The sequence below is a fragment of the Pseudophryne corroboree genome, chromosome 11 (genome assembly GCF_028390025.1).
Source record: "Pseudophryne corroboree isolate aPseCor3 chromosome 11, aPseCor3.hap2, whole genome shotgun sequence".
Lineage (NCBI taxonomy): Eukaryota > Metazoa > Chordata > Amphibia > Anura > Myobatrachidae > Pseudophryne > Pseudophryne corroboree.
In genome coordinates, this window is record NC_086454.1 from 168,023,409 (window position 1) to 168,038,985 (window position 15,577).

The following is a 15,577-nucleotide window of genomic DNA, read 5'->3' on the forward strand; positions in this document are numbered from 1 at the left end:
GGTTCCGTGGTGTAATGGTTAGCACTCTGGACTCTGAATCCAGCGAACCGAGTTCAAATCTCGGTGGGAGCTGATGTGTTTTAGTACTTTTAGTTTAAGTTCCTGATTGACAGAAAGTCTTCTTTTTCATACATATAATATTTTTTTTAAATCACTGATTTTTGTAAATATGTACGAAAAGCTAAAAAAGGTCGTTATAGAAATGTATGTAATTATATGAATTTTACTATATAACCCAAATAAGCGTTGATGTAAATATATGTACAATAATTGCAATAAAATGTGTCTTCTAAGAATCTAACATTTTAGAAAAAAATGTTTCGCTCTCCCTCGTGAATGAGGTTTCTTGGTGTATTGGTAACCACTCTGAACTTTGAATCCAGTGATCTGTATTTAAATCTTGGTAGGTCCTATTGGTTTTTTGTAAGTACCGTTCAGTTCATATTTCTCTGAGAGTACATTCTAATAAAAACTGTTTAAATGCTTCCTCATGAATGAGGTTTCCTGGTGTATTTGTAACCATTTTGGACTCTGAATCCATGATTTGTATTTACATCTTGGTAGGTCCTATTGTTTTTTTGTAAGTATTATGCAGTTCATATCTCTGAGAAACAAAATATCTATAAATTGCATAAATTAAGAATCATACACACTGAGAGACAGGTTTATCTGTAATATAATTCCAATAAAATGTAACCTCTAAGAATCTTACACTGTGAGAAAATTTTTTACATGCCACCATATGAATGAGCTTTCATGGTGTACTGTTAACAATTCTGGACTCTGAAACCAATAATCTGTATATACAAATTGGTAGGTCCTAATGGTTTTATTTGTAAATACAATGTAGTACATATCTCTCTGAATGAATATTTCTGTATCTTGTAGAAATTAAGATCTTACACTCTGAGAGAAAGTTTTATATGTGTTATTAGAAGGGAGATTCCATGGTGTTATGGTTAGCACTCTGTACTCTAAATCCAGTAAATTGAGTTCAAATCTCGGTGGCACCAGGTGCATTTTAGTACCTTCAGTTTAAGTCCTTGATTGACAGAAACTTTTCTTTTTTATACATATAATACATTTTTTAAATCACTGATTATTGTAAATATGTACTAAAATCTAAAAAAAGGTAGTTATAGAAATGTTTGTAATTATATGAATTTTACTGTGTAATCCAAATAAGCATTGATGTTAATATATGTACAATAACTTCAATAAAATGTGTCTTCTAAGAATCTAACATTTTAGAAAAAAAATGTTTAGATGTTCCCTAATGAATGTGGTTTCTTGGTGTATTAGTAACCACTCCACTCTGATCTTTGAATACAGTGATCTGTATTTAAATCTTGGTAGGTCCTATTGGTTTTTTGTAAGTACCATTCAGTTCATATCTCTCTGAGAGTACATTCTTATAAAAATATTTAGATGCTCCCTAATGGATGAGGTTTCATGGTGTATTGGTAAACATTTTGGACTCTGAATCCATGATCTATATTTACATCTTGGTAGGTTCTATTGGTTTTGTTGTAAGCACAATACAGTTAATATCTCTGAGAAAGAAAATATCTATAAATTGCATAAATTAAGAATCTTACACACTGAGAGACAGGTTTATCTGTCATTTAATTCCAATAAAATGTATCCACTAAGAATCTTATACTCTGAGAAAAAAATGTACTTGCTACCATATGAATGAGGTTTCATTGTGTACTGTTAACAATTCTGGACTCTGAAACCTATAATCTGTATCAAAATTTGGTAGGTCCTAATGGCTTTTTTTTTTAAATATAATGTAATACTTATCTATCTGATTATTATTCCTGTAACTTGTAGAAAATAAGATCTCACACTCTAAGAGAAAGTTGTATATGTAGTGTTAGAATAGAGGTTCCATGGTGTAATGGTTAGCACTCTGGACTTTGAATCCAGGGATCCGAGTTCAAATCTCGGTGGGACCAGATGTGTTTTAGTACCTTCAGTTTAAGTTCATGATTGACAGAAAGTCTTCTTTTTCATACATATAATCATTTTTTTTAAATCACTGATTTTTGTAAATATGTACTAAAAGCTAAAAAAGGTAGTTATAGAAATGTATATAATTATATGAATTTTACTATATAACCCAAATAAGCGTTGATGTAAATATATGTACAATAATTGCAATAAAATGTGTCTTCTAAGAATCTAACAATTTAGAAAAAAAATGTTTAGCTCTCCCTCGTGAATGAGGTTTCTTGGTGTATTGGTAACCACTCTGATCTTTGAATCCAGTGATCTGTATTTAAATCTTGGTAGGTCCTATTGGTTTTTTGTAAGTACCGTTCAGTTTATATTTCTCTGAGAGTACATTCTAATAAAAACTGTTTAAATGCTTCCTCATGAATGAGGTTTCCTGGTGTATTTGTAACCATTTTGGACTCTGAATCCATGATTAGTATTCACATCTTGGTAGGTCCTATTGTTTTTTTGTAAGTATTATGCAGTTCATATCTCTGAGAAAGAAAATATCTATAAATTGCATAAATTAAGAATCATACACACTGAGAGACAGGTTTATCAGTAATATAATTCCAATAAAATGAAACCTCTAAGAATCTTACACTGTGAGAATTTTTTTTACATGCCACCATATGAATGAGCTTTCATGGTGTACTGTTAACAATTCTGGACTCTGAAACTAATAATCTGTATATACAAATTGGTAGGTCCTAATGGTTTTATTTGTAAATACAATGTAGTACATAACTCTGAATGAATATTTCTGTATCTTGTAGAAATTAAGAGCTTACACTCTGAGAGAAAGTTTTATATGTGTTATTAGAAGGGAGATTCCATGGTGTTATGGTTTGCACTCTGTACTCTGAATCCAGTAAATTAAGTTCAAATCTCGGTGGGAACAGGTGCATTTTAGTACCTTCAGTTTAGGTCCTTGATTGACAAAAACTTTTCTTTTTTATACATATAATAATTTTTTTTAAAATCACTGATTATTGTACAAATGTACTAAAATCTAAAAAAAAGGTAGTTATAGAAATGTTTGTAATTATATGAATTTTACTGTGTAATCCAAATAAGCATTGATGTTAATATATGTACAATAACTTCAATAAAATGTGTCTTCTAAGAATCTAACATTTTAGAAAAAAATGTTTAGATGTTCCCTAATGAATGTGGTTTCTTGGTGTATTGGTAACCACTCCACTCTGATCTTTGAATACAGTGATCTGTATTTAAATCTTGGTAGGTCCTATTGGTTTTTTGTAAGTACCATTCAGTTCATATCTCTCTGAGAGTACATTCTTATAAAAATATTTAGATGCTCCCTAATGGATGAGGTTTCATGGTGTATTGATAAACATTTTGGACTCTGAATCCATGATCTATATTTACATCTTGGTAGGTTCTATTGGTTTTGTTGTAAGTACAATACAGTTAATATCTCTGAGAAAGAAAATATCTATAAATTGCATAAATTAAGAATCTTACACACTGAGAGACAGGTTTATCTGTCATTTAATTCCAATAAAATGTATCCACTAAGAATCTTATACTCTGACCAAAAATGTACATGCTACCATATGAATGAGGTTTCATTGTGTACTGTTAACAATTATGGACTCTGAAACCTATAATCTGTATCAAAATTTGGTAGGTCCTAATGGCTTTTTTTTTTTGTAAATACAATGTAATACTTATCTATCTGATTATTATTCCTGTAACTTGTAGAAAATAAGATCTCACACTGTAAGAGAAAGTTGTATATGTGGTGTTAGAAGAGAGGTTCCGTGGTGTAATGGTTAGCACTCTGGACTCTGAATCCAGCGATCCGAGTTCAAATCTCGGTGGGACCTGATGTGTTTTAGTACCTTTAGTTTAAGTTCCTGATTGACAGAAAGTCTTCTTTTTCATACATATAATAATTTTTTTAAATCACTGATTTTTGTAAATATGTACGAAAAGCTAAAAAAGGTAGTTATAGAAATGTATGTAATTATATGAATTTTACTATATAACCCAAATAAGCGTTGATGTAAATATATGTACAATAATTGCAATAAAATGTGTCTTCTAAGAATCTAACATTTTAGAAAAAAATGTTTAGCTCTCCCTCGTGAATGAGGTTTCTTGGTGTATTGGTAACCACTCTGAACTTTGAATCCAGTGATCTGTATTTAAATCTTGGTAGGTCCTATTGGTTTTTTGTAAGTACCGTTCAGTTTATATTTCTCTGAGAGTACATTCTAATAAAAACTGTTTAAATGCTTCCTCATGAATGATGTTTCCTGGTGTATTTGTAACCATTTTGGACTCTGAATCCATGATTTGTATTCACATCTTGGTAGGTCCTATTGTTTTTTTGTAAGTATTATGCAGTTCATATCTCTGAGAAAGAAAATATCTATAAATTGCATAAATTAAGAATCATACACACTGAGAGACAGGTTTATCAGTAATATAATTCCAATAAAATGTAACCTCTAAGAATCTTACACTGTGAGAATTTTTTTTACATGCCACCATATGAATGAGCTTTCATGGTGTACTGTTAACAATTCTGGACTCTGAAACTAATAATCTGTATATACAAATTGGTAGGTCCTAATGGTTTTATTTGTAAATACAATGTAGTACATAACTCTGAATGAATATTTCTGTATCTTGTAGAAATTAAGAGCTTACACTCTGAGAGAAAGTTTTATATGTGTTATTAGAAGGGAGATTCCATGGTGTTATGGTTTGCACTCTGTACTCTGAATCCAGTAAATTAAGTTCAAATCTCGGTGGGAACAGGTGCATTTTAGTACCTTCAGTTTAGGTCCTTGATTGACAAAAACTTTTCTTTTTTATACATATAATAATTTTTTTTAAAATCACTGATTATTGTACAAATGTACTAAAATCTAAAAAAAAGGTAGTTATAGAAATGTTTGTAATTATATGAATTTTACTGTGTAATCCAAATAAGCATTGATGTTAATATATGTACAATAACTTCAATAAAATGTGTCTTCTAAGAATCTAACATTTTAGAAAAAAATGTTTAGATGTTCCCTAATGAATGTGGTTTCTTGGTGTATTGGTAACCACTCCACTCTGATCTTTGAATACAGTGATCTGTATTTAAATCTTGGTAGGTCCTATTGGTTTTTTGTAAGTACCATTCAGTTCATATCTCTCTGAGAGTACATTCTTATAAAAATATTTAGATGCTCCCTAATGGATGAGGTTTCATGGTGTATTGATAAACATTTTGGACTCTGAATCCATGATCTATATTTACATCTTGGTAGGTTCTATTGGTTTTGTTGTAAGTACAATACAGTTAATGTCTCTGAGAAAGAAAATATCTATAAATTGCATAAATTAAGAATCTTACACACTGAGAGACAGGTTTATCTGTCATTTGATTCCAATAAAATGTATCCACTAAGAATCTTATACTCTGACAAAAAAATGTACATGCTACCATATGAATGAGGTTTAATTGTGTACTGTTAACAATTCTGGACTCTGAAACCTATAATCTGTATAAAAATTTGGTAGGTCCTAATGGCTTTTTTTTGTAAATACAATGTAATACTTACCTCTTTGATTATTATTCCTTTAACTTGTAGAAAATAAGATCTCACACTCTAAGAGAAAGTTGTATATGTGGTGCTAGAAGAGAGGTTCCATGGTGTAATGGTTAGCACTCTGGACTCTGAATCCAGCGATCCGAGTTCAAATCTCGGTGGGACCTGATGTGTTTTAGTACCTTCAGTTTAAGTTCTTGATTGACAGAAAGTCTTCTTTTTCATACATATAATCATTTTTTTAAATCACTGATTTTTGTAAATAAGTACGAAAAGCTAAAAAAGGTAGTTATAGAAATGTATGTAATTATATGAATTGTACTATATAACCCAAATAAGCGTTGATGTAAATATATGTACAATTATTGCAATAAAATGTGTCTTCTAAGAATCTAACATTTTAGAAAAAAATGTTTAGCTCTCCCTCGTGAATGAGGTTTCTTGGTGTATTGGTAACCACTCTGATCTTTGAATCCAGTGATCTGTATTTAAATCTTGGTAGGTCCTATTGGTTTTTTGTAAGTACTGTTCAGTTTATATTTCTCTGAGAGTACATTCTAATAAAAACTGTTTAAATGCTTCATCATGAATGAGGTTTCCTGGTGTATTTGTAACCATTTTGGACTCTGAATCCATGATTTGTATTAACATCTTGGTAGGTCCTATTGTTTTTTGTAAGTATTATGCAGTTCATATCTCTGAGAAAGAAAATATTTATAAATTGCAAAAATTAAGAATCATACATACTGAGAGACAGGTTTATCTGTAATATAATTCCAATAAAATGTAACCTCTAAGAATCTTACACTGTGAGAAAATTTTTTACATGCCACCATATGAATGAGCTTTCATGGTGTACTGTTAACAATTCAGGACACTGAAACCTATAATCTGTATATACAAATTGGTAGGTCCTAATGGTTTTATTTGTAAATACAATGTAGTACATATCTCTCTGAATGAATATTTCTGTATCTTGTAGAAATTAAGATCTTACACTCTGAGAGAAAGTTTTATATGTGTTATTAGAAGGGAGATTCCATGGTGTTATGGTTAGCACTCTGTACTCTGAATCCAGTAAATTGAGTTCAAATCTCGGTGGCACCAGGTGCATTTTAGTACCTTCAGTTTAAGTCCTTGATTGACAAAAACTTTTCTTTTTTATACATATAATACATTTTTTAAATCACTGATTATTGTAAATATGTACTAAAATCTAAAAAAAGGTAGTTATAGAAATGTTTGTAATTATATGAATTTTACTGTGTAATCCAAATAAGCATTGATGTTAATATATGTACAATAACTTCAATAAAATGTGTCTTCTAAGAATCTAACATTTTAGAATTTTTTTTTAGATGTTCCCTAATGAATGTGGTTTCTTGGTGTATTAGTAACCACTCCACTCTGATATTTGAATACAGTGATCTGTATTTAAATCTTGGTAGGTCCTATTGGTTTTTTGTAAGTACCATTCAGTTCATATCTCTCTGAGAGTACATTCTTATAAAAAATATTTAGATGCTCCCTAATGGATGAGGTTTCATGGTGTATTGATAAACATTTTGGACTCTGAATCCATGATCTATATTTACATCTTGGTAGGTTCTATTGGTTTTGTTGTAAGTACAATACAGTTAATATCTCTGAGAAAGAAAATATCTATAAATTGCATAAATTAAGAATCTTACACACTGAGAGACAGGTTTATCTGTCATTTAATTCCAATAAAATGTATCCACTAAGAATCTTATACTCTGACAAAAAAATGTACATGCTACCATATGAATGAGGTTTAATTGTGTACTGTTAACAATTCTGGACTCTGAAACCTATAATCTGTATCAAAATTTGGTAGGTCCTAATGGCTTTTTTTTGTAAATACAATGTAATACTTACCTCTTTGATTATTATTCCTTTAACTTGTAGAAAATAAGATCTCACACTCTAAGAGAAAGTTGTATATGTGGTGCTAGAAGAGAGGTTCCATGGTGTAATGGTTAGCACTCTGGACTCTGAATCCAGTGATCCGAGTTCAAATCTCAGTGGGACCTGATGTGTTTTAGTACCTTCAGTTTAAGTTCTTGATTGACAGAAAGTCTTCTTTTTCATACATATAATCATTTTTTTAAATCACTGATTTTTGTAAATAAGTACGAAAAGCTAAAAAAGGTAGTTATAGAAATGTATGTAATTATATGAATTGTACTATATAACCCAAATAAGCGTTGATGTAAATATATGTACAATTATTGCAATAAAATGTGTCTTCTAAGAATCTAACATTTTAGAAAAAAATGTTTAGCTCTCCCTCGTGAATGAGGTTTCTTGGTGTATTGGTAACCACTCTGATCTTTGAATCCAGTGATCTGTATTTAAATCTTGGTAGGTCCTATTGGTTTTTTGTAAGTACCGTTCAGTTTATATTTCTCTGAGAGTACATTCTAATAAAAACTGTTTAAATGCTTCCTCATGAATGAGGTTTCCTGGTGTATTTGTAACCATTTTGGACTCTGAATCCATGATTTGTATTTACATCTTGGTAGGTCCTATTGTTTTTTTGTAAGTATTATGCAGTTCATATCTCTGAGAAAGAAAATATCTATAAATTGCATAAATTAAGAATCTTACACACTGAGAGACAGGTTTATCTGTCATTTAATTCCAATAAAATGTATCCACTAAGAATCTTATACTCTTAGAAAAAAATGTACTTGCTACTATATGAATGAGGTTTCATTGTGTACTGTTAACAATTCTGGACTCTGAAACCTATAATCTGTATCAAAATTTGGTAGGTCCTAATGGCTTTTTTTTTAAATATAATGTAATACTTATCTATCTGATTATTATTCCTGTAACTTGTAGAAAATAAGATCTCACACTCTAAGAGAAAGTTGTATATGTGGTGTTAGAATAGAGGTTCCATGGTGTAATGGTTAGCACTCTGGACTTTGAATCCAGCGATCCGAGCTCAAATCTCGGTGGGACCTGATGTGTTTTAGTACCTTCAGTTTAAGTTCTTGATTGACAGAAAGTCTTCTTTTTCATACATATAATCATTTTTTTTAAATCACTGATTTTTGTAAATATGTACGAAAAGCTAAAAAAGGTAGTTATAGAAATGTATGTAATTATATGAATTTTACTATATAACCCAAATAAGCGTTGATGTAAATATATGTACAATAATTGCAATAAAATGTGTCTTCTAAGAATCTAACAATTTAGAAAAAAAATGTTTAGCTCTCCCTCGTGAATGAGGTTTCTTGGTGTATTGTTAACCACTCTGATCTTTGAATCCAGTGATCTGTATTTAAATCTTGGTAGGTCCTATTGGTTTTTTGTAAGTACCGTTCAGTTTATATTTCTCTGAGAGTACATTCTAATAAAAACTTTTTAAATGCTTCCTCATGAATGAGGTTTCCTGGTGTATTTGTAACCATTTTGGACTCTGAATCCATGATTTGTATTTACATCTTGGTAGGTCCTATTGTTTTTTTGTAAGTATTATGCAGTTCATATCTCTGAGAAAGAAAATATCTATAAATTGCATAAATTAAGAATCATACACACTGAGAGACAGGTTTATCTGTAATATAATTCCAATAAAATGTAACCTCTAAGAATCTTACACTGTGAGAAATTTTTTTACATGCCACCATATGAATGAGCTTTCATGGTGTACTGTTAACAATTCTGGACTCTGAAACTAATAATCTGTATATACAAATTGGTAGGTCCTAATGGTTTTATTTGTAAATACAATGTAGTACATAACTCTGAATGAATATTTCTGTATCTTGTAGAAATTAAGAGCTTACACTCTGAGAGAAAGTTTTATATGTGTTATTAGAAGGGAGATTCCATGGTGTTATGGTTTGCACTCTGTACTCTGAATCCAGTAAATTGAGTTCAAATCTCGGTGGGAACAGGTGCATTTTAGTACCTTCAGTTTAAGTCCTTGATTGACAAAAACTTTTCTTTTTTATACATATAATACATTTTTTTAAAATCACTGATTATTGTACAAATGTACTAAAATCTAAAAAAAAGGTAGTTATAGAAATGTTTGTAATTATATGAATTTTACTGTGTAATCCAAATAAGCATTGATGTTAATATATGTACAATAACTTCAATAAAATGTGTCTTCTAAGAATCTAACATTTTAGAAAAAAATGTTTAGATGTTCCCTAATGAATGTGGTTTCTTGGTGTATTGGTAACCACTCCACTCTGATCTTTGAATACAGTGATCTGTATTTAAATCTTGGTAGGTCCTATTGGTTTTTTGTAAGTACCATTCAGTTCATATCTCTCTGAGAGTACATTCTTATAAAAATATTTAGATGCTCCCTAATGGATGAGGTTTCATGGTGTATTGATAAACATTTTGGACTCTGAATCCATGATCTATATTTACATCTTGGTAGGTTCTATTGGTTTTGTTGTAAGTACAATACAGTTAATATCTCTGAGAAAGAAAATATCTATAAATTGCATAAATTAAGAATCTTACACACTGAGAGACAGGTTTATCTGTCATTTAATTCCAATAAAATGTATCCACTAAGAATCTTATACTCTGACAAAAAAATGTACATGCTACCATATGAATGAGGTTTAATTGTGTACTGTTAACAATTCTGGACTCTGAAACCTATAATCTGTATAAAAATTTGGTAGGTCCTAATGGCTTTTTTTTGTAAATACAATGTAATACTTACCTCTTTGATTATTATTCCTTTAACTTGTAGAAAATAAGATCTCACACTCTAAGAGAAAGTTGTATATGTGGTGCTAGAAGAGAGGTTCCATGGTGTAATGGGTAGCACTCTGGACTCTGAATCCAGCAATCCGAGTTCAAATCTCGGTGGGACCTGATGTGTTTTAGTACCTTCAGTTTAAGTTCTTGATTGACAGAAAGTCTTCTTTTTCATACATATAATCATTTTTTTAAATCACTGATTTTTGTAAATAAGTACGAAAAGCTAAAAAAGGTAGTTATAGAAATGTATGTAATTATATGAATTTTACTATATAACCCAAATAAGCGTTGATGTAAATATATGTACAATTATTGCAATAAAATGTGTCTTCTAAGAATCTAACATTTTAGAAAAAAATGTTTAGCTCTCCCTCGTGAATGAGGTTTCTTGGTGTATTGGTAACCACTCTGATCTTTGAATCCAGTGATCTGTATTTAAATCTTGGTAGGTCCTATTGGTTTTTTGTAAGTACTGTTCAGTTTATATTTCTCTGAGAGTACATTCTAATAAAAACTGTTTAAATGCTTCCTCATGAATGAGGTTTCCTGTTGTATTTGTAACCATTTTGAACTCTGAATCCATGATTTGTATTAACATCTTGGTAGGTCCTATTGTTTTTTGTAAGTATTATGCAGTTCATATCTCTGAGAAAGAAAATATCTATAAATTGCATAAATTAAGAATCATACATACTGAGAGACAGGTGTATCTGTAATATAATTCCAATAAAATGTAACCTCTAAGAATCTTACACTGTGAGAAAATTTTTTACATGCCACCATATGAATGAGCTTTCATGGTGTACTGTTAACAATTCTGGACTCTGAAACCAATAATCTGTATATACAAATTGGTAGGTCCTAATGGTTTTATTTGTAAATACAATGTAGTACATATCTCTCTGAATGAATATTTCTGTATCTTGTAGAAATTAAGATCTTACACTCTGAGAGAAAGTTTTATATGTGTTATTAGAAGGGAGATTCCATGGTGTTATGGTTAGCACTCTGTACTCTGAATCCAGTAAATTGAGTTCAAATCTCGGTGGCACCAGGTGCATTTTAGTACCTTCAGTTTAAGTCCTTGATTGACAAAAACTTTTCTTTTTTATACATATAATACATTTTTTAAATCACTGATTCTTGTAAATATGTACTAAAATCTAAAAAAAGGTAGTTATAGAAATGTTTGTAATTATATGAATTTTACTGTGTAATCCAAATAAGCATTGATGTTAATATATGTACAATAACTTCAATAAAATGTGTCTACTAAGAATCTAACATTTTAGAATTTTTTTTTAGATGTTCCCTAATGAATGTGGTTTCTTGGTGTATTAGTAACCACTCCACTCTGATCTTTGAATACAGTGATCTGTATTTAAATCTTGGTAGGTCCTATTGGTTTTTTGTAAGTACCATTCAGTTCATATCTCTCTGAGAGTACATTCTTATAAAAAATATTTAGATGCTCCCTAATGGATGAGGTTTCATGGTGTATTGATAAACATTTTGGACTCTGAATCCATGATCTATATTTACATCTTGGTAGGTTCTATTGGTTTTGTTGTAAGTACAATACAGTTAATATCTCTGAGAAAGAAAATATCTATAAATTGCATAAATTAAGAATCTTACACACTGAGAGACAGGTTTATCTGTCATTTAATTCCAATAAAATGTATCCACTGAGAATCTTATACTCTGACAAAAAAATGTACTTGCTACCATATGAATGAGGTTTTATTGTGTACTGTTAACAATTCTGGACTCTGAAACCTATAATCTGTATCAAAATTTGGTAGGTCCTAATGGCTTTTTTTTGTAAATACAATGTAATACTTATCTCTCTGATTATTATTCCTGTAACTTGTAGAAAATAAGATCTCACACTCTAAGAGAAAGTTGTATAAGTGGTGTTAGAAGAGAGGTTCCATGGTGTAATGGTTAGCACTCTGGACTCTGAATCCAGCGATCCGAGTTCAAATCTCGGTGGGACCTGATGTGTTTTAGTACCTTCAGTTTAAGTTCTTAATTGACAGAAAGTATTCTTTTTCATACATATAATCATTTTTTTAAATCACTGATTTTTGTAAATATGTACGAAAAGCTAAAAAAGGTAGTTATAGAAATGTATGTACTTATATGAATTGTACTATATAACCCAAATAAGCGTTGATGTAAATATTAGAGATGAGCGGATTCGGTTTTACTCGGTTTTACTCGGTTCTCAAAACCGAATCTTATTGGCTATCCAAAACACGTGACATCCGTGAGCCAATAAGATTCGGTTTTGAGAACCGAGTAAAACCGAGTAAAACCGAATCCGCTCATCTCTAGTAAATATATGTACAATTATTGCAATAAAATGTGTCTTCTAAGAATCTAACATTTTAGAAAAAAATGTTTAGCTCTCCCTCGTGAATGAGGTTTCTTGGTGTATTGGTAACCACTCTGATCTTTGAATCCAGTGATCTGTATTTAAATCTTGGTAGGTCCTATTGGTTTTTTGTAAGTACCGTTCAGTTTATATTTCTCTGAGAGTACATTCTAATAAAAACTGTTTAAATGCTTCCTCATGAATGAGGTTTCCTGGTGTATTTGTAACCATTTTGGACTCTGAATCCATGATTTGAATTAACATCTTGGTAGGTCCTATTGTTTTTTTGTTAGTATTATGCAGTTCATATCTCTGAGAAAGAAAATATCTATAAATTGCATAAATTAAGAATCATATATACTGAGAGACAGGTTTATCTGTAATATAATTCCAATAAAATGTAACCTCTAAGAATCTTACACTGTGAGAAAAATGTTTACATGCCACCATATGAATGAGCTTTCATGGTGTACTGTTAACAATTCTGGACTCTGAAACCAATAATCTGTATATACAAATTGGTAGGTCCTAATGGTTTTATTTGTAAATACAATGTAGTACATATCTCTCTGAATGAATATTTCTGTATCTTGTAGAAATTAAGATCTTACACTCTGAGAGAAAGTTTTATATGTGTTATTAGAAGGGAGATTCCATGGTGTTATGGTTAGCACTCTGTACTCTGAATCCAGTAAATTGAGTTCAAATCTCGGTGGCACCAGGTGCATTTTAGTACCTTCAGTTTAAGTCCTTGATTGACAAAAACTTTTCTTTTTTATACATATAATACATTTTTTAAATCACTGATTATTGTAAATATGTACTAAAATCTAAAAAAAGGTAGTTATAGAAATGTTTGTAATTATATGAATTTTACTGTGTAATCCAAATAAGCATTGATGTTAATATATGTACAATAACTTCAATAAAATGTGTCTTCTAAGAATCTAACATTTTAGAATTTTTTTTTTAGATGTTCCCTAATGAATGTGGTTTCTTGGTTTATTAGTAACCACTCCACTCTGATCTTTGAATACAGTGATCTGTATTTAAATCTTGGTAGGTCCTATTGGTTTTTTGTAAGTACCATTCAGTTCATATCTCTCTGAGAGTACATTCTTATAAAAATATTTAGATGCTCCCTAATGGATGAGGTTTCATGGTGTATTGGTAAACATTTTGGACTCTGAATCCATGATCTATATTTAAATCTTGGTAGGTTCTATTGGTTTTGTTGTAAGTACAATACAGTTAATATCTCTGAGAAAGAAAATATCTATAAATTGCATAAATTAAGAATCTTACACACTGAGAGACAGGTTTATCTGTCATTTAATTCCAATAAAATGTATCCACTAAGAATCTTATACTCTGACAATAAAATGTACTTGCTACCATATGAATGAGGTTTCATTGTGTACTGTTAACAATTCTTGAATCTGAAACCTATAATCTGTATAAAAATTTGGTAGGTCCTAATGGCTTTTTTTTTGTAAATACAATGTAATACTTATCTCTATGATTATTATTCCTGTAACTTGTAGAAAATAAGATCTCACACTCTAAGAGAAAGTTGTATATGTGGTGTTAGAATAGAGGTTCCATGGTGTAATGGTTAGCACTCTGGACTCTGAATCCAGCGATCCGAGTTCAAATCTCGGTGGGACCTGATGTGTTTTAGTACCTTCAGTTTAAGTTCTTGATTGACAGAAAGTCTTCTTTTTCATACATATAATCATTTTTTTAAATCACTGATTTTTGTAAATATGTACGAAAAGCTAAAAAAGGTAGTTATAGAAATGTATGTAATTATATGAATTGTACTATATAACCCAAATAAGCGTTGATGTAAATATATGTACAATTATTGCAATAAAATGTGTCTTCTAAGAATCTAACATTTTAGAAAAAAATGTTTAGCTCTCCCTCGTGAATGAGGTTTCTTGGTGTATTGGTAACCACTCTGATCTTTGAATCCAGTGATCTGTATTTAAATCTTGGTAGGTCCTATTGTTTTTTTGTAAGTACCGTTCAGTTTATATTTCTCTGAGAGTACATTCTAATAAAAACTGTTTAAATGCTTCCTCATGAATGATGTTTCCTGGTGTATTTGTAACCATTTTGGACTCTGAATCCATGATTTGTATTCACATCTTGGTAGGTCCTATTGTTTTTTTGTAAGTATTATGCAGTTCATATCTCTGAGAAAGAAAATATCTATAAATTGCATAAATTAAGAATCATACACACTGAGAGACAGGTTTATCGGTAATATAATTCCAATAAAATGTAACCTCTAAGAATCTTACACTGTGAGAATTTTTTTTACATGCCACCATATGAATGAGCTTTCATGGTGTACTGTTAACAATTCTGGACTCTGAAACCAATAATCTGTATATACAAATTGGTAGGTCCTAATGGTTTTATTTGTAAATACAATGTAGTACATAACTCTGAATGAATATTTCTGTATCTTGTAGAAATTAAGATCTTACACTCTGAGAGAAAGTTTTATATGTGTTATTAGAAGGGAGATTCCATGGTGTTATGGTTAGCACTCTGTACTCTGAATCCAGTAAATTGAGTTCAAATCTCGGTGGCACCAGGTGCATTTTAGTACCTTCAGTTTAAGTCCTTGATTGACAAAAACTTTTCTTTTTTATACATATAATACATTTTTTTAAAATCACTGATTATTGTACAAATGTACTAAAATCTAAAAAAAAGGTAGTTATAGAAATGTTTGTAATTATATGAATTTTACTGTGTAATCCAAATAAGCATTGATGTTAATATATGTACAATAACTTCAATAAAATGTGTCTTCTAAGAATCTAACATTTTAGAA

The 15,577-nt window shown here is 30.3% G+C and overlaps 9 non-coding genes across 9 annotated transcripts; all 9 read left to right on the top strand.

Annotated features, from left to right (window-relative positions):
* Window positions 1-72, top strand: TRNAQ-CUG (transfer RNA glutamine (anticodon CUG)). The gene has a single exon. It is a non-coding gene; the product is annotated as a tRNA-Gln (tRNA).
* Window positions 73-1,889: 1,817 nt separating this feature from the next.
* On the top strand, window positions 1,890-1,961 carry TRNAQ-UUG (transfer RNA glutamine (anticodon UUG)). Its single transcript has one exon. It is a non-coding gene; the product is annotated as a tRNA-Gln (tRNA).
* Window positions 1,962-3,782: 1,821 nt separating this feature from the next.
* TRNAQ-CUG (transfer RNA glutamine (anticodon CUG)) lies at window positions 3,783-3,854 on the top strand. The gene has a single exon. It is a non-coding gene; the product is annotated as a tRNA-Gln (tRNA).
* A 1,817-nt stretch (window positions 3,855-5,671) lies between these two features.
* On the top strand, window positions 5,672-5,743 carry TRNAQ-CUG (transfer RNA glutamine (anticodon CUG)). Its single transcript has one exon. It is a non-coding gene; the product is annotated as a tRNA-Gln (tRNA).
* A 1,815-nt stretch (window positions 5,744-7,558) lies between these two features.
* On the top strand, window positions 7,559-7,630 carry TRNAQ-CUG (transfer RNA glutamine (anticodon CUG)). The gene has a single exon. It is a non-coding gene; the product is annotated as a tRNA-Gln (tRNA).
* An 867-nt stretch (window positions 7,631-8,497) lies between these two features.
* On the top strand, window positions 8,498-8,569 carry TRNAQ-UUG (transfer RNA glutamine (anticodon UUG)). The gene has a single exon. It is a non-coding gene; the product is annotated as a tRNA-Gln (tRNA).
* Window positions 8,570-10,388: 1,819 nt separating this feature from the next.
* TRNAQ-CUG (transfer RNA glutamine (anticodon CUG)) lies at window positions 10,389-10,460 on the top strand. The gene has a single exon. It is a non-coding gene; the product is annotated as a tRNA-Gln (tRNA).
* A 1,815-nt stretch (window positions 10,461-12,275) lies between these two features.
* Window positions 12,276-12,347, top strand: TRNAQ-CUG (transfer RNA glutamine (anticodon CUG)). The gene has a single exon. It is a non-coding gene; the product is annotated as a tRNA-Gln (tRNA).
* Window positions 12,348-14,323: 1,976 nt separating this feature from the next.
* On the top strand, window positions 14,324-14,395 carry TRNAQ-CUG (transfer RNA glutamine (anticodon CUG)). Its single transcript has one exon. It is a non-coding gene; the product is annotated as a tRNA-Gln (tRNA).
* Window positions 14,396-15,577: the final 1,182 nt, after the last annotated feature.